Consider the following 22,608-nt stretch of genomic DNA (forward strand, 5'->3'; position numbering starts at 1 on the left):
TACCTCTCTGCTTATGGGTGTCCTAATTATCAAACCTGGAATTAGTGTCTGGCTCTGTATTTCAAGCTCACCCACTGGAAAACTCAGTCCAAAATTACAACCTAAATCTGGCAGAAAAAGTAATGACATGAACATGTCATTACTCTCATGTGCCACATCAGTGTATGAATAAAGACACCTGCTACGTTTAACCTCTTCTTTTTTCTTATTCTGATCGGAAATTAATTGTTAATGCAAAATTGTGCACTCTCACAGCCAGTTACACTGCCATTTTCTTGTAATAAATACCTCAACTTTTATTCAAATTTTGTTTTTATGAAAGAGTTGCAGGGATGCTAGCATGGGTCATTCATCTTGATAGCAATCCAGCATGCAAGCATGAAGAAATTCGCACATTAATGCAGCTACATCTGCAATTAGGCAGTGAAATACAAACTTTTTGGAAGATACATTTGGATGTATGTCCAAGGGTGCTCTGGTTTTAAAAGTGATCTCTTGCACCAGTGGATGGTAATATAAGCTGGTTAGATTGTAGGTATCTGGACAGACCTCTTTACCATTTCATGTTATTTGAGGTGTACAGGCTCTATCAAGTGAGAAATCTTGGATTTCTGAGGCCGTTTTTGTATGGATGTTTGCAGCCAGTAGGAGGAAAATCTGGAAACTTAAGGCAATTTATATTCTTGATAAAAATATTTAAGTTGCTACAGAATATCTCTTACAGTACTGTTGAAATGCTGTCAATGTTTCTGTTAATGCAGACTTCACAGGGATCAATCTTTCAGGTTTCTTGAAGTCATACATATATCTTTTTATGGAACATAATGCGTGAAAAAACATGTCTTTACTCATTTTGGTAACGTATCTGCTTGTGGTTCATCCACTATGACAGCATACCATACATCTGTTTTATTGTTGGACATGATTCTTTTTTGCAAGCCAACGATCCCAAACTGCTTACATTTGAAAACCCCAGTCACAAAAGATGAGGACTAATGTACTTGTTTTGAAAATACGTATATTAATATCAGAGCTACAGTAGTGCTGAGAAATGCACGGTGCCCCCTGAGCAGCAAACAACAGCTGGCTGATCTCAGGATGGTCTTATTTGCACAGGGACAATGCTCAATAGCTCAGGGCTCCTTTCTGCATTTCCTTGTGTTGATGAGAAGGAGCCTTTTCCTTGCTCACATCCTCAGGCAGCAGCCAGGAATAACGCTGATACCTCAGTGCCCCATGCAGCAGGGATAACAGAAGAGGCCAGAGGATGTGGCTCATACCCTGTCCCATCGTAGAGAGGGTGGCTGGGAACCCGTACCAGTTGTTACAGCAGTGGCCCCTCCTGGGCAACCTCCTGCTGGGCTCCTGGGTAGTGGGGTGCAGAGCAGGCCCCCCCCCCCCCCCCAGCCCCGTCAGTGGGCTTCCACCAACAGCCCTGCTCCACTTTGCTTCCCCTCCTGCTACACCCTCAGCAAAACACTTCCTCAATGAGAAAAAAAAAACAGAAGGCAGAACTCTAGTTATCAATCCAATCCTCACTAGGCTGCAAGGAAGAAAGTTCTGCTGCTCACATCCCATGTACGTGGTGCTTAGCCAGCAATACCAAGAATTTATGGAAGGGAAAGACTGTAGGAACAATTTGCATTTATACATACAGTATGTCCAAACTGTTTGTAGATGCAGCTTCCATACAATAAAAAAAACTCTTTCCTGAATATATGTGAAAGAAACCAGATCCCACACAAGCAGCACTTTTATTTTCCAAACGGCAGGACTGATAATTAAGTCCCAAGAAAACAGATATGTAAAGAGTACTGTTTCAGCTTCCGGCTTTAAATTACCATTCACGCTGAAGGCAAAGACACACGGATAGCACAGTTTGCAAACAGCTCTGCAAAAATACATTCTGCAATAATTAGACTTAACGTTTTAATCCTTGTTCCCATATTTTTTAGACTGACATCTGAACATTACTGTCACATTCCTGTGTTAATATCATGTGGTATATGGTCTTTCTTTATTACCCACTTTCTACCAGAAGATATAAGCATGGAAAAAAATCACTGTTTATAGTGACACAGGAAACAAAGAACCCTCTATTTTTATAATTATAAAGCTCCTATCAGGACAAATCTTAAATTATATCAGCAATAGTGTCTATGTTGCAAATGCTTTTTAAAAGGATTTTTCCTGCTGCATAAAGACTCAGGACAAGCAAAAAGAAATAGAAATAAGATTTTTCTTTTGCCTTTATGAATGTGGAAATTGTCAGAAATCAGAAACCCTTAGAGCATCAAAGACATAACTCTGTCTAATAATACTACACCAGCTATCCTTACATGAAGATCTTTCAGGAAATTGCCCCTATTCACTGGTGTATTCACTGGTAAAGGCTGCTATATAACAAAATCCATATGTGCACGTATTACATATGTGAGTATAAGATGCAGTTGCACATTTTCTAGGGAAAATGTCATATCATTATAACTACAAGTTTACAGGCTAGTGGATAGAATGAATCAGTAACTTAATGAAATTGGAAAATGTCAGGTTTGTGTATACATAACATCTTTAAGAATCTTCAGAGAAATGACTATCATATCTTATGTGCTCATATAATTTCTAGACATTGGTAACAAATTATGGTCTTTCCATATGTAAAAATTATTTAAAAAGTATTGTTGCCAGTAACAGAAAAAGGAATACAGAAAAAAGACAAAAATACATTTAGTTGTAAATAGAGATAATTTTCATACATGAGTCTTGCTGCAGGGAATTCCAAGTCCCTATAGGCAGCAAAGAGTTACTGTAATAGAAGGTATTTAAGTATACCTGTATAAGAACATATGAAAGTCATTCAAGAACACTCTGCCATGAGATGGACAGCTCAGTAGAGACAGAGTCAGACTAGTAGATAGGATAGGCATTTTGGAAAGTCACAAATAAGTTAGAGATCTTCCTCATTAGGGATCTTCCAAAGCTGCCTGGCATGGTCCCGTGCAAACAGCTGTAGGTGTCCCTGCTTGAGCAGGGGGGTAGGCTTAGATGACCCCCAGAGCTCCCTTCCAACCTCAACCATTCTGTGATTCTGTGGTTCTGTAAAAATAATAGAGAGTAAGTTGTGTGGTTCTTCAGTTGTATGAAGTACTCAATTGCCAAAGCTGGGTGTGTGAATTGTGATTGTACAGTTTGCTTGTTAGCCTGTAATCTGTGCTATTACACTTTTATTTATTTATTTTTTTTTCAAAATATGGGCATACACCTAACATACCAACAAAGATCTTAAACAGCACTGGTCCCAGTACTGACTCCTGAGGAACACCACTCATTATTGATCTCCACTTGGACATTGAGCTGTTGACTGCAACTCTTTGAGTGCAACCATTCAGCCAATTCCTTGCCCACCAAGTGGTCCACCTGTCAAATCCATGTCTCCCCATGACAAGGATATCATAAGCAGACAATAAAAACTGTTCTAGGAAGTAAAACAGAGCAGCATGTAAGACCGGTAGCAACGACAAGATAATCAAGTAGAAAAATACATGATAGTCTAGAGGAAAAAAATATATACTTATAAGTGAGAACAAATGAAATCAATTCAAGAACAGACTGCTTTGGACAGATTTGATACAGGCAGGACTGGCAGAACAGTCAATATTTAGGTTAATTGCAATATGACTGGAAAAATTAGTCACCTTTGAGTTGCCTTGATGTCAGTAGTTATTTGGATGCCAAAGTTGCGTTCTCAGTGATTATAGTGCTGTTCATTAAATCAGTAATGTGACTGCATTTATAGAATATAATCATTTATTTACAGAAATGCATTGTTAAAAATATGAGTAGAGCATCAGACACTGTTATGAATGGAAACATACAGAAAGGATATAATAAAAAATTTCTTGGAATTTTTACTCATTGAGAGCAGCCCTGCAGGGAAAGACTCACGAGTTCTAGTGGACAAAAAGCTCAACATGAGCCAGCAGTGCGTGCTTGCAGCCCAGAAGGCCAACTGCATCCTGGGCTGCATCAACAGAGGGGTGGCCAGCAGGTTGAGGGAGGGGATTATGCCCCTCTGCTCTGCCCTTGTGAGGCCTCTCTTGGAGTACTGAATCCAGTTCTGGGGTCCCCAGCACAAGAAGGATGTAGAAATGTTAGAGCAGGTCCAGAGGAGGACCACAAAGTTGATCAGAGGGCTGGAGTACCTCTCCCATGAAGAAAGGCTGAGAGAGCTGGAGATGTTCAGCCTGGAGAAGGCTCCAAGGAGACCTCACTGTGGCCTTTCAGTACTTAAAGGGGGCTTATAAAAAGGATGGAGAGGGACTCTGTATTTGGGTAGATAGTGACAGGACAAGAGGGAATGGTTTTAACCTAAAAGAGGGGAGATTTAGATTAGAGGTTAGGAGGAAATTCTTCACTCAGAGTGTAGCGAGGCACTGGCACGGGTTGCCCAGAGAGGCTCTGCATGCCCCATCCCTGGAGGCGTTCAAGACCAGGTTAGATTAGGCCCTGAGCAACCTGATCTAGTGGGTGGCATCCTTGCCTATGGCAGGGGGGTTGGAACTAAATGATCTTTAAGGTTCCTTCCAACCTGAGCCATTCTGTGATTCTATCATTCTAAGTGCTATGGAGAAACAAAATCAATATGCAGCAGGCTGTCTGAGTAACTTCTGGTTCTTTCTATACACTTTGAAATCTGTGTATCCACTGGTGCTTGAACATACCTGTGTATTATTAAAAGATATTTTATAGATTGGTAGAAACATGCCTCTTAAGGATTTGTTCATATTCCCATGGCAAAATGAATACTGACTTCAGAGGGATAAAGGTCTTCAATGATTTTATCCTCTTAGATATGATAAGAGAGAGCCTGAGCATCAGTTACTGAAGTTTTATACACTCCAAAGACACAACCTGATTTTGTTCTTACTCCTGCCCTCATTTTAATTTCTAAGGGTGTATTGCAAATGATTGCAAGTGATCAAATGAGTAAATTTAAGCAGTTGCCATCTGGCAGCTGAAAACTTGTAGCTGCACACCTGCTTTCTTTCCTCCCTCGTTTAGGCTAACATTTTATTTCACAGTGGGGACAGGTTAACCAATCACATATGCAATCAGTCACTACATCTCACCTGACAGGCAGTAACTTTTAAAGCCATTTGCAAGGCCAGGAACATGCCCTGTGTAAAATGCCGATCTAAAAACACCTTTCACAGTACTCATCTGGGAAGTTTAAACTCTTATTTCCAGCTTCTTTAAGTGCCCTGCAGTTAAGCCAAACAAAATGGATACAGATTCGATTGTGGGTCTCCCAGACTGGGAAAAGCACTCTGGCTTATGAAGAGAACTAAACCAAAGAGTTTACAGTATTTCCCCACAGCACAATAAGTAGCTTGTCTGAGTGACTTACAATCTTAGGCACACAAGAAACATTTCAATTGGTACATACAAAGTTTGTCTACACAATGTGTCTCATTTGTTCCCAAGTCAACCTTATTTGAGTTGTAAGCTCGTATCTCAATTTTAATACTGCAGAACTTCATCACTACAGCTCATAACCAGAAATGAAAACTGGCTTATTCAAAGCCTTCTGCCATGACAGAGACTTTTTTATCCCCCAATAAAGTTGTAATATGAAATATCAAGTTCTTGTGTAGCAGGTGAGAACTGAAGGACCATAACATGTCTTACACTGAGAAATGAAGCAGGAATTTGTTTTTACAGAAATTGTTAGTATTCTGGCAATCATGTTATGAATTATGGCAATAACACAAAGCTAAAGAGAAATTTCAACTTCATTATTCAACAATAATGTTTTCAGTAAGGAAACTTTTCTGATCTCAATGAGACAGCATTTAAAGTATGTAATAATCTACTAAAACTGCTAATTTCAGACAGTTCTTTTGTTGTGAGAAAGCTTGTAACATGGATTGTAATCTCTCTTCTATGCTAATCTCTGTCATTATATTCCGTCTGACTTTCTCAGGCATCTGTGAAGCTCCTGCTTTCTCAAGTATTCTGTATCACCTGCATTGCTATCCACACTACCTGTTCATGATGGCCTGTTCCTGATCCTTCTAAAAGGGATTTGTAATATCAGTTTCAGTGAGAGTAGGAATAAACCCTTGAAATACCCCAAGTCAGATGTATGCAGAAAGCTCTCCCCTCTTCACAATCCGGTATACTAAAACATAAGTCCAGTCCAGAACCAAGGATAATTTATATTCCCAAAATAGGTACTCTAGAAATATTCTGGGAATAATTTCAGTTAGGAGAACATGTTTAGATGCCTTTTTTTTTTTTCTAGCTTGACAGACACAAGTAACTTTCTGTTACCTATAAAAAACAAACAAATAAAAAATGAACGACCCCCTCCCCACAAGCTATGTTTCTAACACAAAGTTTCCAAAATGAGAATGACACCTTCTTTTTTCTTTTAATTCTGTAAGCAAAAGAGCTAGAAATACAATACAATAATATTGGTATGGAAGGATTACTTATAGCAAAGATGGGATTGACTTCTAGAAGGATTCAGAACCATATAGGAAGGTATAAGCATTGCTCTTTGTATTTACTGCAATGACATAATGAGTGTTTCTGCGAAAATATTGATGGAACAAAATTATATTATATAATAAGATTTTATAATCATTTTACAAATCTTGTAAAGAGTGATGAAAAAGCCTCATTACTATGATGTGATTATAAGCCTGTATTCGTTTTTTTTCTCCGTGAGTTTTCACCAAGCACTGTCTCTGATGAACCACCAGAGGGAGCAAGTTTCTCAGAGGAGAGAATGACAGACTCTCCCCGCCAATAATAGTATTTCAGAATTGAGTAGGATGCAAAAGAGTTTAGTCAGACTACCTGCAACAGCTAAGGATACTCCAGTGAAGCAAAGCCCTTCAGCTTGAGAGGAAATATGTAAAAGAAGACATGAAACAACACAAAAAGTTAAGATGTACTGCAACTGGACAGCTGCAGATTTTTGCACACAAAAAATCTTCTGTTACTGACTATAGGATAAAAAATTAACAGCCTTGTAATCTTCATCTAGAATAGACTACTTCAATACTACAGTTTTTAAAAATCAACTCACACTCCTCCTTCACAGCACAAAGTCCTAGATTCGTTTGTAAGTCACACCTCTGTCCTTAGAAGATGGTTAAAAAAAGCTGGAGAAATGATCAAAGTCAAACCCAGCTATGCAATGGTCTGAGTTACTTCAGAAAACAAACAAACAAACAAAAACCCCACAACTATACCACATACTTTAGTCTTCCATTAAGGACTAATCTTAGAAAAGGCCCAAAAGAAGCAGCTCTTCAAATCAGTTGTCTCTCTGATGATTCATGTCTACAGAACCTGGATCAGAAACAGAAATGACCTTGCTGCTGAGGAACCAGGAATCAAAACTGTTCAGCTATCCTTAAGGATTGACCAGGAGACTATGTATGACTGTATCTTTAATGCTGTTTAAGATTTAGCAGTGATAAAAATCCCTACATGTCACTACATTGGGCCCAGATTCGTCCATAAGACATTGTCACCCAGTACACGCTCAGGTCCTATCCCAAGGGACAACCATCATGACTGCTGTCCTGTTGCTGGTGGTGCTCTGCTCCTGAGTGACCCACAGACCTCTACAGTCATGTGTAGTCTTTCCATTATCATTAGTACAATTTCTCCTCATGGAAAATTTTTCAGCTTTCTGAACTTTTCAGACTACTTGTGGCCATCAGTTTTTATTTACAATGCAGCATTTTCATTTTAATTCATTTTCCCTCCTGAAATTTATGACAGATTTTAAACCACAGTTCTCTTTCCCAAACAATAATTAAATTCCTTCCACATTTACAAAAAAAATGATGTCAGGGTATGTTCAATTTTCATCAAAATTAATTTATAGGCACAAAGAAACAGGTTTATATATAACACAAAAAGTAATCTTTGTTTGCTGGAATTAGATGGTCAAAAGCTCTTTCCTGGAGTCTCTAGTATCCACAGAAGACAGATGTAATTGTTGCTATATAGAAAAGACTATTCATCTGCTTAATTGACTATGTCATATATATGCCTAAAAAATAAAGCTTGCTAATATTTTATATAGCCTCTCACTGTCTCCTGCTGGCATTTCCCTTAGAGTTTCTCTGAAAGATTTTCATCATATGTCAAGAGGTGTCCTCATAGTTCACATAGAGAAATATTCCCGTGGCAGCAGATCACAGGGAAACATTGCACATCCATCACAGTACTGATACTGCAGTTACAGTGAAAGATGAGTGATGTACATCAGGAAACACTTTGCTCTTTAGAAAACAACCTCCATCTTTGAGGGTGATCCACTACTAGTATAATACCAAACTTCTGCCTCCATTTGGTACTGAACTCACAAGAATTTCAAGTAAAATGTACTTACATCATCATCATCAAATACCATTTATTTTCTTTACAGCCCAAGCATGTTTAATTAGGTACTTGAGATAAGAATCACTCCACCTAACTAAATAAGGTTAAACCTAAAACACACACAGTTTTTAAATACCAAATCTCATCGGGATTAATTAGGGCTTAGAGGCCTCAGAGAGAGAGGCCTTTGAGAGCCTGAAGAGTACATTATAAATTTTGTTGTTTCTATGTTGAAGAAATATCATGTACTCATTTCCCACCAATTTATCTACAGTTGATTAATTTAAGATGCCACACATGACAATTTCTACTTTGAGGACTCCACTTTGCTCGTTAGAATAAAAACAGTACAGCTCCCCCAATGCTCCCCCAAACCTTCTATTTTGTACTTGTCATCATCTAAGAACATGCAGTACAGACCCCCGAAGACATAGCCCTGCACTTGTGAAACGTTTCACTACAGTTGCACCAATTAATCAATTGTAACTATCTATCTAAACTAACATGTTTATAGGATACAGGCCAAAAGTGTCTTTTTAGAAAAATGAATATATTTTTATAGATGCTTCATCATCAACACGTACCAAATCCAATACATGGCAAATTTTTAACCAAGGATAGGCTTGAAGTAATACATACTTTCAAGCAATCAAATGGCATCTAATAACGTGGAGTACTGCAACTATATGATTCAGAATCTAAATAATCTATTACAAGAAACCAAATGTTTCACAAAGTGTAGCAGACTGGGACATCTTTAATGATCACAAATATGTTAAAATCCCTATACTTGTATTATGAATCTTCATGTTTTGCTGTTGGCCTGACCTGATAAAACTACAGAAGAATTAGAATGAAAATAGTGAATAATTCTGATGTTTCATACTCAACAGATAAAACTATATGAGCAACATATTTAGTGGCTAAGTGTCAAAAGCAACCCTTAATAGCTTGGAGACTTTAAGGAAAAACAATGTAGTTACGTTAAACTAATCAGTCTGCTGTTGACCCCTGTTATGTCCAAATTCTTAAATAAGGATTATCTGAGTTCTGTCAATTTAGAAGTAAAGCTTTTATCTAATTTGACCTTTTCTTAAACAAACCAAAAGTACTTGAAGAAAATTTACTCTGGTGTGCTTACAGTCTTGTAGGACCAAGGGTCTGATGTGCACATCATCTTATTCCTCTGTGCTCTATAGGGTGAGTGGTGCCAGGTCCAACCTGTTAGCAAGTAACTCATTGTACGCAGTACATACAGGAAAGGCTGTTTCAAACAGGGAAAAAAGTTTGTGGTGCTTTTGGAGTCTGTTTTCAATGCAAGAACACTCTGTGTCAGAAATGAGGAAGAGAAGAAGCTGCTATAGGGCCAAGACTGGGAAAGAGAGGAAGAAGGGACAAAGAGCTACCTCTTGAGTATGGTTTCTGATGAGGGAGCACCAAAATGAGCAGAAAGCAGAATTGATGAAATATTTCTTAGAGCCTCTCAAATCAGTATTGTAGTAAAGTGACTCATATTACATTGTCTTCAAGTACTTTATGATCACATGGGAGAAAGGTACTAATCATCCCAGATCATCATATTCATGGCAAGAAGCAAAGAACTGGGTACATGGACCACACAAAAAGAATGACTAAAAGACAGTACTTTGCAAGATACCCTGCAGCTGTATCTGTCAGTTAGAAGTCTATCAAATAATAATAATACCAAAAAAATAATTAGGAAATCCCTTATTGTCTCTAACTATCTCATGTAGCATTAGGAAGATTTCTAACATCTGAAACCATGGTATCTTCCTGTTTCCAAAGTATAGGCTGAAAGAGGGAAACTGTCCTGGTATCTGGCAATGTGAGTGTTGCTGGGGTGCAAGCACCCCCCATGACAGGGATAGTACAGGAGACAAACACATGCATGGGAAATGTCACACTTGCCAAGCAACTTGCCTGTATGATAGAAACCTTCAGGTGCTCATCCCCAGGTGTGTAGCATGACTTATAATCTGTTCTCCAAAATCATGCATACACACCTCATGGCTGCATTGTTTCTCTGCTCATAACTGCTCAGTTGCTACACTGCCCTTGCAGCTGCTTAAAAATTAGGGAGGCTCTGAAATGAGATTTTAAGTAATCCAGAGTGAACACAAGTCACGGTTTCTTTGATTCTGTCCACAAACGACATCGCTCTGTCTCCTTCACATTATTTTGTGACTTGAAGGTCTGTTGTTGAGGTCATACTGTGCTGTGAAACACTGCACTGATCTTTTTTCTTACAGAGCTGCTCTTATAACTATTTTGAAATGCTGAACTTTGCTTTGCAGCACATAAAACCTACAGTATACGACTCTTGCTGTCCAGAGACTGTGATGTTTCAGCTACCATGACTAGCATGGTACTCCTTCATCCTGGCTGCATCTTTTCACCTGAAGTACCAAGATCTGGGGTTCCCAGGTATTTAGGGAGGTTATGAGAGTTCAGCAGTTTCTATGGGAAGCCACTTATGTTTTCATTTTCTTTGGATCACTGATATTTACCTTATCCAACTGGAGCTTATGTTTACTCACAGATTTGACCCAGTGGCACTTTGGGGTGAGAAGGCTCACAGCCAGCCTCCTTTCAGCAACCCAAACCCAAAGAGAGGCCATGAACGCCACAACGACTTCCTCTGAGTGGACAGTCTGGCAATGAAGCTTTTTCTAATGCACCTTTTTCTCAAAGAAATGATTTTGTGATTATAGTTTATAAACAGCACAACTCTGCCACAAAATTGGTTTGCAGAGTCTGTGGAGCTTTTAAAGACTGGAGAGGGTTTGAACGAAAGAAACATAACTAATTTCATAAACTCTACACAGCGTTATTCCCTCCTGGTGAGGGGTAGAGAGGTCACTGTAATTAGGGAGTTTGTACTTCACCTGACCTCAGTAGATAAACTTACTAGATGTCGGATCACTTCACTTGCCCTTTTTAAGCCCTACAGAAGAGACTGCCTGGCACCTACACATGCGACTGAGCTCCAGCAGTGCTGTCACCGGCTCCCTTCTTGAAACAACCCTTTCCAGCAGTCTCGCATACCACACAGGTCTCGCAGTTCAACTGTCAGCCTCCCAGAGACCACTAAATAGTTGGCAGTCCAACAGGTCTGAGATCTTTCCTGTTTGGTTTTGCTCTATAAGACGAGTAGTTAGTGCAAAAACATAGGAGACTTAAAGGATTTCACCAGTGGTGTTCACCACCTGGGTTTTTGTTTCTCTTGCTTTCTATGCAGTCAGCTGGCCATTATCCTCCAGCCATTTGGGAGTTAGTTTCCTCTGAAATACACATTAATGTCATATACTGGCTTTCATGCTGGAAAGAGGATGCATGCTGTATCCCCAGTGACTGTGGCAAAACTTCACACTGTTTCCAAATTTACCAGCAAGACAGTTCGAGCCTCCTTCTAAAGACTGATGTAAGCTACCAGAGTGATATTTCTGTGTTAAAGGAGTTATCTAGCTTCCCGACAGATTTTTCTTTGACTCCTATAAGTCCCCCCAAATAGCACATGATCATGTATCATTTTTTGGTTTTAGTTTTATCAGAAAAATTAATTATCACCTGTATTAAATATCACCTGATATTTTAGCAGCTACTTATCTGTTGTTAATGGAAAAAGATGTAAAATTTGCTTATTTCAGCCTACTTAAACTGCATACAGGTTTTGGCTCCTTTTCTTCTCTTGTCCTTTTCTAACTCTTCTGATCTACTTATTTATTTATTAAGAAGTTAATCTCTTTACCTCAAAATTTAATTACAGTTACAACATAGCTGGCACAGTACAGAGAGGGATATAAATATCCTTAGATTCAGATTCCATATCAGAATTAGATCCCAGATCTCATCAATATTCCTTCATTTTTAACCTTTAGAAGTTTGTATAACACCACCACTATACACCCAGTTTTGAAGAACTTTATACATTTGACCATAAACATTCAGTCCAGGTTTATATTAGGAAACAAGTTTATATTTAGCAAGCAAGTTTATATTTAGCAAATCTCTGCTTTGGGCTTGTAAAGCTGCTTTGCTAACTTCAAACTACGTAAATCCAAGGAGAAGTACCTTAAAGTACCTATTTAATATAAAAATGTTTGTAAATAACATTTATTATTTTAGGAAGGGGAGCATTTATACTATTCAACTTTTCCACACCAGCTTCTCTGATTTATTTATACAGAGACTGAGGCAGGTCCAGGTGGTGATTGGGAACAATAGCTCAACACAGGTGCTAACTCTGCAGAGGGAACATCACAGAAAGTTAACTGCTAATGTTTCACTGGCAACTAATTGCTTCTGCTCAGGTTAAATAATTAGCAAACTGAAGAGTTCTGAATGAATGAATAATAAATATATTTAAAAACAGCAAACAAATCACCTTTTAAGCTTTCATTCATCCCAAGAAATCCTGAAACAATTCACTTACAAGACTTACCCAAGGAGAACACAATTTCTTTTTCCAGTTCATGAGGTCAGGAAAAAGTTGTTGGCAATCAAACAGACCTTTCATTATTAGTCTGTAGGATCTAGTAAGAATTTTTTCTTGAACGGTTTTCTTTTCCAGAACTGGGAAGTATTGGTTTCCTTCTCTCCCTACTAATGACTAAGGCACAGTGACTCTGCTACGCTGGTCAGAGATTCTTTTCTCTGGACAATTTAAGTGTGGCATGAAAGCAAGTCCTGTCCAGGTCAGCTTTAATAGCAAGGATGATTCTAGCCAGGGATTGTGGTTTCCCTCAAGACTTCATTTAAATATCTTGGGAGCACAAATATAAAACTCCATTAGCAGCTTGCTATATTTTAGTTTTCAGAACCAAAGCCCTAGTGTGCTTTGTAATGCAGAGGAACAGCTAGGATATTGAGAAATATTGCTGGTTTTAATTAATAAATCTATAGAAACAAAAATATGGAATATTGTTTGAACAACAAATACAGGCACAACTAATGGCTCAATACCCCTACTTCTTTATTTTTCTTTGCTGCTAGGAAATCTAGAACTAGAAATGAATAAATCGAACACCAACAGTGCTGTCTTCCTAAAATATATATATACGTATATTATGTTTTTGATTGCTATAAAAATGTTCCCTTGATGTCACTCTTCCCAGGAACTAGAACAATATTCACTTTTCCCTCCAGTCAGAAGAACTACTGCAGTTGCAGTCCAAGCACATTTATCTTCTTAACTTCACCAGGTGTTTTGCTCTTTTCCTGTACCAATCCTTCATCCTCCTTAGAACAGGCTGGTAAAGTCACAGAAGAATAACAGGATAAAACCTATGCTCCACAGACATTTGTATCAGGTATGTGGTCTAGCAGATCACACACTTTTGCACCAGGTCAGGTGTGGGAATGACCATATCATTTTCCCATTTCCCAATGCACACCATAGTAAGCTCTTTATGCCCATGTTATGACTTTGTGCTGTTTTTATACTAAATGCAGATTGAATACCTGATCCTTTCTAAAGTTTGAATGGCAGAGACCTCAAAGAAAGCCTGCCAGGACGAAGTTAATCTGATGATATTTCAGGAAAGAAATCTTATCAGCAAGTGATTTACACTACACAAGTGCTTTATGTCATGTGGTGCTCTGGATGAGGCATTAGGAGCACTAAGCTGGCTTCAGTTCACCATTGAATCCAAAAGCACACGTATTCAAGTTCAATATTCAAACGAACGTGATTGAAGATGCTCAGACACTAAGCACGTTTCTAAATGTACCCTTTTACCACTGTATACAATTACACCAATTTTATAACAGCTACAATAGTTTCTACTTGCTGAAAACACCGACTCCACAAAAGCTTTGCTTTCTTTGGACTTCCATATTGATTAACATAGTCTGTTTTCCTCTGTTACAGGAATACCTGTGTGTGCAAGAAAAATTCTGGCAAAGTCCTTAAAACATATGAGATTGCAGAGGTAAGCAGCACTGGGAGCTTGTCTGCCCAACAGTTCTTCCACGGCAGCTTTCATTGCATTCATTACATTCATTACAGTGTTGTATAAAGAGTCAGAAGCTCCCAAAGCAGTTAGTGCCAACACTGATGAGTCCTACACCGTGATGGGTCCTACACAAGAGCTCTCCCATGAGAAGCACATACAATCCCAGCTAGGTGACACTGCAATTACGTGGTGAGCAGTGAGAATGAGAAGTTTCTCTCTGGGGCATGGAAATTTCCCTTCTCCATGAGAAGGGGAGAATACTACTTTTTTTGGCAAAAACCTAGCCTAGTACAACAATGGTCATTATGGATAGCAGTCACCCCACCTAACTTCAGAGGCTGACAGTCCCTAAATCTGTGCAGGATGGCAAGGCTCCTTTTATAGTTGGTGGAGACCAATGGGTGTTTCTAGTTCACTGTTTCTCCCATCCCAGTGTACACAGATGTCTAAAATAGATCATGTGAGTCACACGCTACAAATATCTGTGTCTTTCCTTTGCTTACAAAAGGTATCTAGACAACAGATGCCTAATTGTCGATGTCCAGTGTTCATCCACATGAAATTCAGTCAGTCTGGACAGATGAGATTTCTTAAGTTATGCCAATTAAACACAAACATCTCTAAAACAGGAGACAGTAAACAATGGTCAGGCAAGAATGAACACCAAATGATTAAGGGTGTAAGACTGTCTGAATATGATCTCTCCTTTCCATTCTCTTTTTCCCCTCTTTCGTTAAAGGTGCATTTTGACTATGTAGGTAGAAAAGACACCCTCAAACCTCAACTGTCTTCTGGAAATACCAAGAATTTGGGAAAATGAGAGGCCTTATTATGAATACAAGCTGTAACAGAGGACACAGAGACAAAATAAAGCCTTAAGCTAAACAATGATATGTAGTTTTATTCCTTTTAGTTGCATTCACTTTTCTCAAAAAACTCTGTAACTAAGCTGAATTGAAAAACAAACAAACAGGGTCACTAGCTGATTCTAATCCCTAGCTGATTCTAATCCTAAATATCAGGGTATTGCATCAATATCCAAGGGGTAACAACATGAGTTTCTCCTTCATTCCATGATCAGGTTTAAGAAGCTGCCAACAGGGTTATTTTTGAAAAGGGTCTCCCAGTGACCTCCGATTGTCACACAAACCCTTTTGCATTCAGCAAATAGTGCAGAGTATTCCTGATGGGACACATAACACCCTCCTTTCATATTTGCAAAGAATATTGGCCTTTATTTTATTAGCAACTTTCCAAAACCTCATTGGCTAAACATTTGAATAAACTAGCTAAATAATTCTCTTTCTTCCCACTTTATACAAGAAATACATATATCTACATATATGTATATGCATCCAGGTGTGCTTGATGGAGAGGTGTTTTGATTTCAAATGAAAATATTCAATTGTGGTATTCTTTGTAACTATACTCCCTTGTTTATTGAACTAGGTTGCTAGGACCATGGTCCAATTAATTCAGAGGAAAAAAAATGAAGGAGCAAACAAAGCAACCGTGGTCCAAAATGACAATAATTAGTTGTGTTTCTCCTTTCCTCTAAAGCAAGAGGGCCAACATGTTGGACTCCAAAAAGCACTTCTAAATCTAGACAGCAAAAAGGCCCATACAGTCATGGGACAGCAACAACCACTGTATGAGGCATATGTCTACAGATAATTGATCTTTTTTCCTTTCCACATCCTTCTGGAAAACTTATATAACAATAATTCTGCAATTTTCACTGAGTGATGTAATGCCACTGCAATATTTTCTTACATTTCATTTGTAAAATGTCTCTTAGCATTACCTTTTAATGACTCAAAATGGTATGTTTATATATTAGTTAAAATGTTTTGAGGAAGTTGTTCGGTCACTAATATCACAGCCTTTTTCTTTTTACTTAAGAAATAATGCAGTTACTGAAAATAAGCTTTGATTTAACGTGCATAGCTATTTATTTTACCTCTAAAATAAGCTCCTCAGCAGAGAGGGAAGACTTCCAAACATCTTTTCAAGAGCTCCCTTGAGATGCATTTCAAAATAACAGTCCTCTCCAGCAAAAAATTGCTAAGAAGACCAACATGTCCACAGAGGACACCTGAATTTCTCTATATCCAATACTCACATATTAATTGGAACCTGAATCTCAAGGAAAGAGAAATCCTATTTCATAATGTCTCCACATCCAAGCAGACAAATAACTACATCTGAAAAGCTGAGAGCCTAAAATAATTGGGAAAAGGAAGAATTGTCAAGATGAAAAAACAAATCACTCCTTGAAAAAATGGTAACACAAGCAAACACCAACAACTTTTTCATCGAGTGGAAAAAAATGCTCTAGGGAAGAAGTAGTAATACCATAGTAGAAATCATCGTGATCCCCAAATTAAATGAACACGTTCAGGGAAGACAGAGTTGCTGAGATAAGAACAATCGTAGTCAATGCACAAGCAAAGCTTAAACAGCTTGATTCTACTTACACGTCTGTTTTCATCTCAGAACTCTGAAAAACAGCCATCTAATAACAGATCCAATAAAAAGGATTTTCAATGAAGATGTTACTTTGGTAAAGCTACAAAACAAGCTCAAATCATAACAGGATTTGTACCCACACCAGAGAATAAAAAATGACTTCAAACTCTTCTCACACCTAAGGCTTTGTGCTAAGCTTAAGATAAAATTTGAGGGAAAGAATAAGTAACAGCTTGGAGGTAAACAGACAATAGAATAAAATGGAACATGGCTTTAGTAAAGGTAGGTCATGTCAGACTAGCCTGATTTTTTTCCTTTGATAGGATAGCTGATTTTCCAGACAAAAGAACTGCACAGGGAGATTAGATTTTATCTGAACTTCAGCAGAACATTTGATAAGGTGTCACGATGGAGATTACTAGGTAAACTAGAGAGAAGGAAGATTAGAAAAAGAGCCTAAAGGTGCTGACTAAAGTTACTGTTGCAGATGAAATGCCAATGAACTGTGTTAAAAGGGGAAACTCTGGGCTGAAAACAGGTTACTCCAATAGTTTTCCTCATGGATTAGTCTTGGCATTCATCTTGTTGATTATTTAACTTTGTGATTTCACCCCTAAGGTAGGGGTTGATAAGGATTGATCGAGAACAGCCCTGCAGAGGAGGACTTGGGGATACTGGTGGATTAATAATTGGGTACGGACTGGCAATGTGCACTTGCAGCACTGAAAGCCAATTGCATCCTGGACTGAATAAAAAGAAGCATGGACAGCAGGTCAAAGGATCACCTAGCCAGCAGGTGATTCTCCCCATCTACTCTGCTTTAGAGATACCCCATCTGGGATAGTGCATCTATCCCCATCTATCCCAGTGGTCTGGGATGCCCAACACAAGACATATGGATCTGTTAGAGTAGGTCCAGAGGAGGGTTGTGAGACTCATCAGAGGGCTTGAACACCTCTCCTACGAAGAAAGGTTAGGAGAGTTAAGGTTGTTTAGCCCAAAGAAGAGAAGGCCCTGGGGACACCTTATAGAGGCCTTCCAATATACAGAAGGTAATTGGAAGAAAGATGGAGAAAGATATTTTACCACGGCCTACAGTGACAGTTTTAAACTGAAATAAGGTAATTTAGATTGTACATAAAGATAAAAGTTTTTATGATGAGAGTGGTGAGACAGTGGAACGCAGGATGCCCATAGAAGTTCTGGATGTCTCGTCTTTGGAAGTGTTCAAAGTCTGGCTGCATGGGGATTTGAGTGACCTGATCTAGTGGGAAGTGTCCCTGCCCATGCCAGGGTGTTTGGAACTAGATGATTTTTAAAGATCCCTTCCAACCCCAACCATTCTATGATTCTATGAAAACAGATAGCTTTGCAACAGAAAACAAACCCCCAAACACTGTAGGAGCAAGAATCATGTGAATAGTTAAATACATCATGTCACTAGGCTTCTCTGCAAGGGAGAAGGCTTGTTTAATCTTAAAAACATGTAAGAACAACAGGCTATAAGATTGCCATGAACAGATTTAGGCTGAAAATTTTCTTAACCATCAGAATAGTGAGGTTTTGGAAGTACCTTCTAAAAGAGTTAATGGAGGCTAGAAACCTGGCTAGTTTTAAAAGCAATCTAGACAGTTTTATGAAATAGATTTTATGATGCAGGGCCTTAAAAGAAGAGGCTGTACTCATTGTGCTAGTTTTCTGTTTGCCCGAAAGACTTAAAAAGCTAAATTCCTAACTGTAGTTGGGTTGAAATGCCTTGGGGAAAAAAATAAAATTAAAAAAAATTCTCCTAAGCTCTTCATATATTTTTCCAGTGTATCTTAGTATATTTACACAGGTTTTCAGACGGAAATAACATATTTGTCAATTCTGATGACAGTAACAGAAGTGTCTGAACCAAAAGCTAATGCTTTTCTTTATGGGAGCATGTTAATCTAATCATATAAAACATTTATGCATTTTTTTTTTATTTTTTTCCAGAAAGAATCGAAAACGAGTGATTTGAGCAATGGTCTGGTTTAATACAGATGAGCCTCCTCTTGAAATCTGATCAAATGCATTTTTTTATATTATTTTTTTTTATTTGGAGAAATTAAGCACATCAACTTTTACTGAAGACCCTTTGTTTTTTCTTTGAGCTTTTTGCATATGCATGCTACTAAAAAAATTTAATAATTAGTAAATTAACATATATCATAATTAAAATAAATATTGTAACTTGAATTTGTTAGAGTAGTTATGTTTTTAAAATTTCATATAAAATATAATATTTTAAATTTATCATTCAATAAATCTACTTCATTAATGATGTCTTTATCTAAATCTGAATTTGGAAACCTGGAAAATTTCATCCAAAAATCAAATTTACAAACCCCAGCACATAGCCACCAGACGGTTATATAGTATGTCCAGTTTAAATCAGCTCACTATGAGGCAACAACTGAATAATCAGATGTTATTTCCTCCCCTAGGACTTCAAAATCTCACTTTGCTGTTTTTCCATATGCCAATCATAATTATAGTGATACTAAGTAGCTATGAACTGACTCTACATTTATAAATGCATCTTCTTGTAGTATCATATGGGTATCATATGTTGAAACAAGCACTTAATGACAAACATATTAGAACTGTAAAATAAATGGACATGAAAAATTAAAATTGTTAAATGAAAACTCTTCATTATCAACCTTACATTACCTCACCCAAGAAAAAGGAGGCAGTTAACTAAATAGAAAAAAATGAATATTTCACACTTGATAAATCACCTTTTCTTTCATTCATCTTTGAAAAGTCATCTGAAGCAAACACACATTATCTAAATTTTGTAGGGGAAATGCAAAAATGAAAAGTGGTTATTTCGAAGTCACACAACAAGCTTTCTGCAAAACTAAACATACAGCTATACCCTTTGATTTTTCTGTGCTGTCTTAAAACAGTTCAGTCAATTCAGAGATACCAATTACACTGTTTACAGATAGTCTTCTTAAATGAGAAACCATTGAGTTAAGCCTACTGATGTAACAATTACTAGATGCAATTAGAAGATATTAAATTTTCCAAGGCCAGCAAGTAGAGTTTGTTACCTAATTTTCACAAAAATAAGCACGAAATGGGTTTCCAGTCCATTAAACAGTTCTACTAACCTCAGCCTTAAGACACACATAGTTTTCAAAATATGATTAATTTCTGATAGATTACCAACAAACTGGAAGTAATATTTCAAAGATCATGTATATATCTTAAAATTATTTTAGCTGTACTATTGCACAATTTCCATTCGGTCATTAAAAAATTAGGTCCATAAATTTAATTTCTCCCTTTATCAGGGATATGGCTGGCATTGTGCTGAGATGCACTAATTCTGTATAGTCAGAGCTATATTGCAGCTATAGGCACATGGCCTATTAGCTCTAACTATGGCCTGAAGTATCAGTTTCATGCAAGAAACCTTTTTTTTTTCCATACTCAAGACAATTGTCATTACATACCCCTTATGTTCCCTTTCCCACCCTGCTCCATACATACTGTAGAATTTTGCTCGTATAATCAAAATAAGGGCATTTGATTACCCTAATGGTTCACGTATTGGACAGGCTGACTGAATTTTAGCTGAAGCTCATATGGTCTCTCTCTCACAGAATTCTTTCTAGAATTTGCTAAACATAAACGTCTACATAAAAGGTAGTAAAACAGATCTCTTACTTTCATCCAGTTACTGATTCTAACGAAGCTTTTTAGGAATTTAATTATATCTGAGCTTGTAAAACTCCTTTGCAATTTCCCAAAAGTCTTCAATTTATCTTGTGACACACACAAGCTTTCTTTTTGTGTTCACATAAACTCAGAATGTGTTTTCTTAGAAAGTCAAGATGAATATTTAAAGATAGGAGAATTAAATAGCGTCATACAGGATTGCTTTGCCAACCTGAAAATATGTCAAGACAAGGACAAGTATAATAGAATTGTGATCAAATGCCAAAATTGTATAGAAACATGGCATCTGCATACAACTAAAACCACTGCGAAGTAGGGCATAAGATTGTCTCAAAAAATAAAATAAAGTCAGTATACAGGAAGACTGAATTTCCACAGACTAATTTGAAAAAATGGTTAAAGATATCAAATGTGAACATGGTAATGACTGAAGAGATAGTGACTGAATTCAGTGAGAACTTGATTTGTTCCTTTACATGAAGTTTTAGTGTCATTCTCTTGTGTACAAAACACAAGGGTCTTGCATTAGGGGCAATCTTATCCAACAGTGATATATAAAGCTATTTAGACAGTCTGGTCTCTCTTTGTTAACTAGCTGTGTTAATGAGTTAATTAGCTGTGAGGAAATATATATTGCATAGAGAAACTGCATCAGAACTAATGGTATACATTGAAGACTAATTGTAACATGCTAAGTGAATGTGGTTTTAAGGTTAACTTTTGAAGCAAAGCTAGAGATTAGAAGAGCAGAAAAATCACTCCAAGTGTTGATGTCTTCATTTTTTCTATGCATTCAGAACAAGATAGCTTCAATATTTTTAATACAAATATATTGAAAAATATGCAGTAGTTTGACCATATATGAACCATATGTCGTCATTACCTTCCATCTGTCTTTTCTAATTAGTTTTACAATACTTTGATACCATGTGATAAATTAAGGGAACAAGAAAGAAGCCTTAGCTCTAAATCTCTTTACTGTCAACAAATTCATTTTCAGAGCTCCAAGCACTTTTCTTTCTTCCTGTTAACCTCTGTGTATTTCTGTGAACTTTTTCACTGAAATTCCTAGTTTTCTTATGAATGTTAATGGACCTATTTTCTGAATGTGCCAAGTATTCTGTGGAAGCCTGCCTGGTAACAGGCACTGGGCTGGAAGTATTTATTGCCATAGTTAGAAGATGCTCAGACTCAACAGATGCCCAGATCTTTCTCCTGAGATGACAAGCTTGCTCTTCTAGCTTTTGTCCATTTGCCTGTTAAAGGTTTATCATACTTACAAGTGCCAGCTCAGTATTTTCATTAATCAATAGTTAATAGGCTACAGTAGGAGCCACTCTATATCCATGGGAATAAGGTCCAGAATGTTAAGAGTAGTATTCATTACAAAGATTTTCCTAATGAGCTTTAAATATATGCTTTTACTCCTGCTCCCCCCAAGAGCAGCATCAGCAGCTGTAATAATGAAACAACAACAAATATCAGGGCAAGTTCCCAAAGTACATTTGGCAGGTGTTTTTTAATGACTGGAAAGATTTCCACTAAGTATTAAACTTTTTAAGAAGGATTTTTTCTTTAAGCAAATATGACAGTAGGAAACATTTTGCCTTATCACTCTCTCAAACTTTTAACTTCCATCATTTAATTGCTGAAAATGCTGAAAAGTAATTCAATGCTGACACAAAGCTGAGTGCATTTCTTTTATTTTGCTCATTTTGGATATCCATTATCACCTCACTGTACATTCTTTCATTCCTAAATGCAACACTGTCCTCCCTCAGCTCTATTTACCTTTTCAGAATTACTCTGCATTTTTAGATAGTAGAAAGCTTTAATAAGCACCTTTAGCCTGCTCCCAGGCTTTAGCCTGCTTCAATCATTTTAAAAAGATCTAGGAGTCTCTAAGGACATCAAATATTTTTCTAAGTTATAATTGATCTTGGCATTCATAGCTTGGTTCTTGTCTGAAGACAGATGACTGTGAAATCAGAACACAGATAACGGAGAACTACATCTGATGGGTGAATGGGATTGTAGTCTT

The 22,608-nt window shown here is 37.5% G+C and overlaps 2 protein-coding genes across 10 annotated transcripts in view; one reads left to right on the forward strand and one right to left on the reverse strand.

The window, feature by feature from the left end:
- Positions 1-22,608, reverse strand: part of NT5DC1 (5'-nucleotidase domain containing 1) — a 152,193-nt gene that overhangs the window by 63,126 nt on the left and 66,459 nt on the right. The window lies entirely within an intron of this gene.
- COL10A1 (collagen type X alpha 1 chain) overlaps positions 1-22,608 on the forward strand; it is a 77,679-nt gene that overhangs the window by 5,421 nt on the left and 49,650 nt on the right. For all 9 annotated transcript variants that reach the window (XM_066994392.1, XM_066994393.1, XM_066994396.1 and 6 more), the window contains exon 2: positions 14,297-14,357. The gene's annotated coding sequence lies outside the window, so the exon portion shown is untranslated. The remainder of the gene's footprint in view (positions 1-14,296; positions 14,358-22,608) is intronic.

The sequence above is a fragment of the Anser cygnoides genome, chromosome 3, assembly GCF_040182565.1.
Source record: "Anser cygnoides isolate HZ-2024a breed goose chromosome 3, Taihu_goose_T2T_genome, whole genome shotgun sequence".
In the NCBI taxonomy this organism is placed as follows: domain Eukaryota; kingdom Metazoa; phylum Chordata; class Aves; order Anseriformes; family Anatidae; genus Anser; species Anser cygnoides.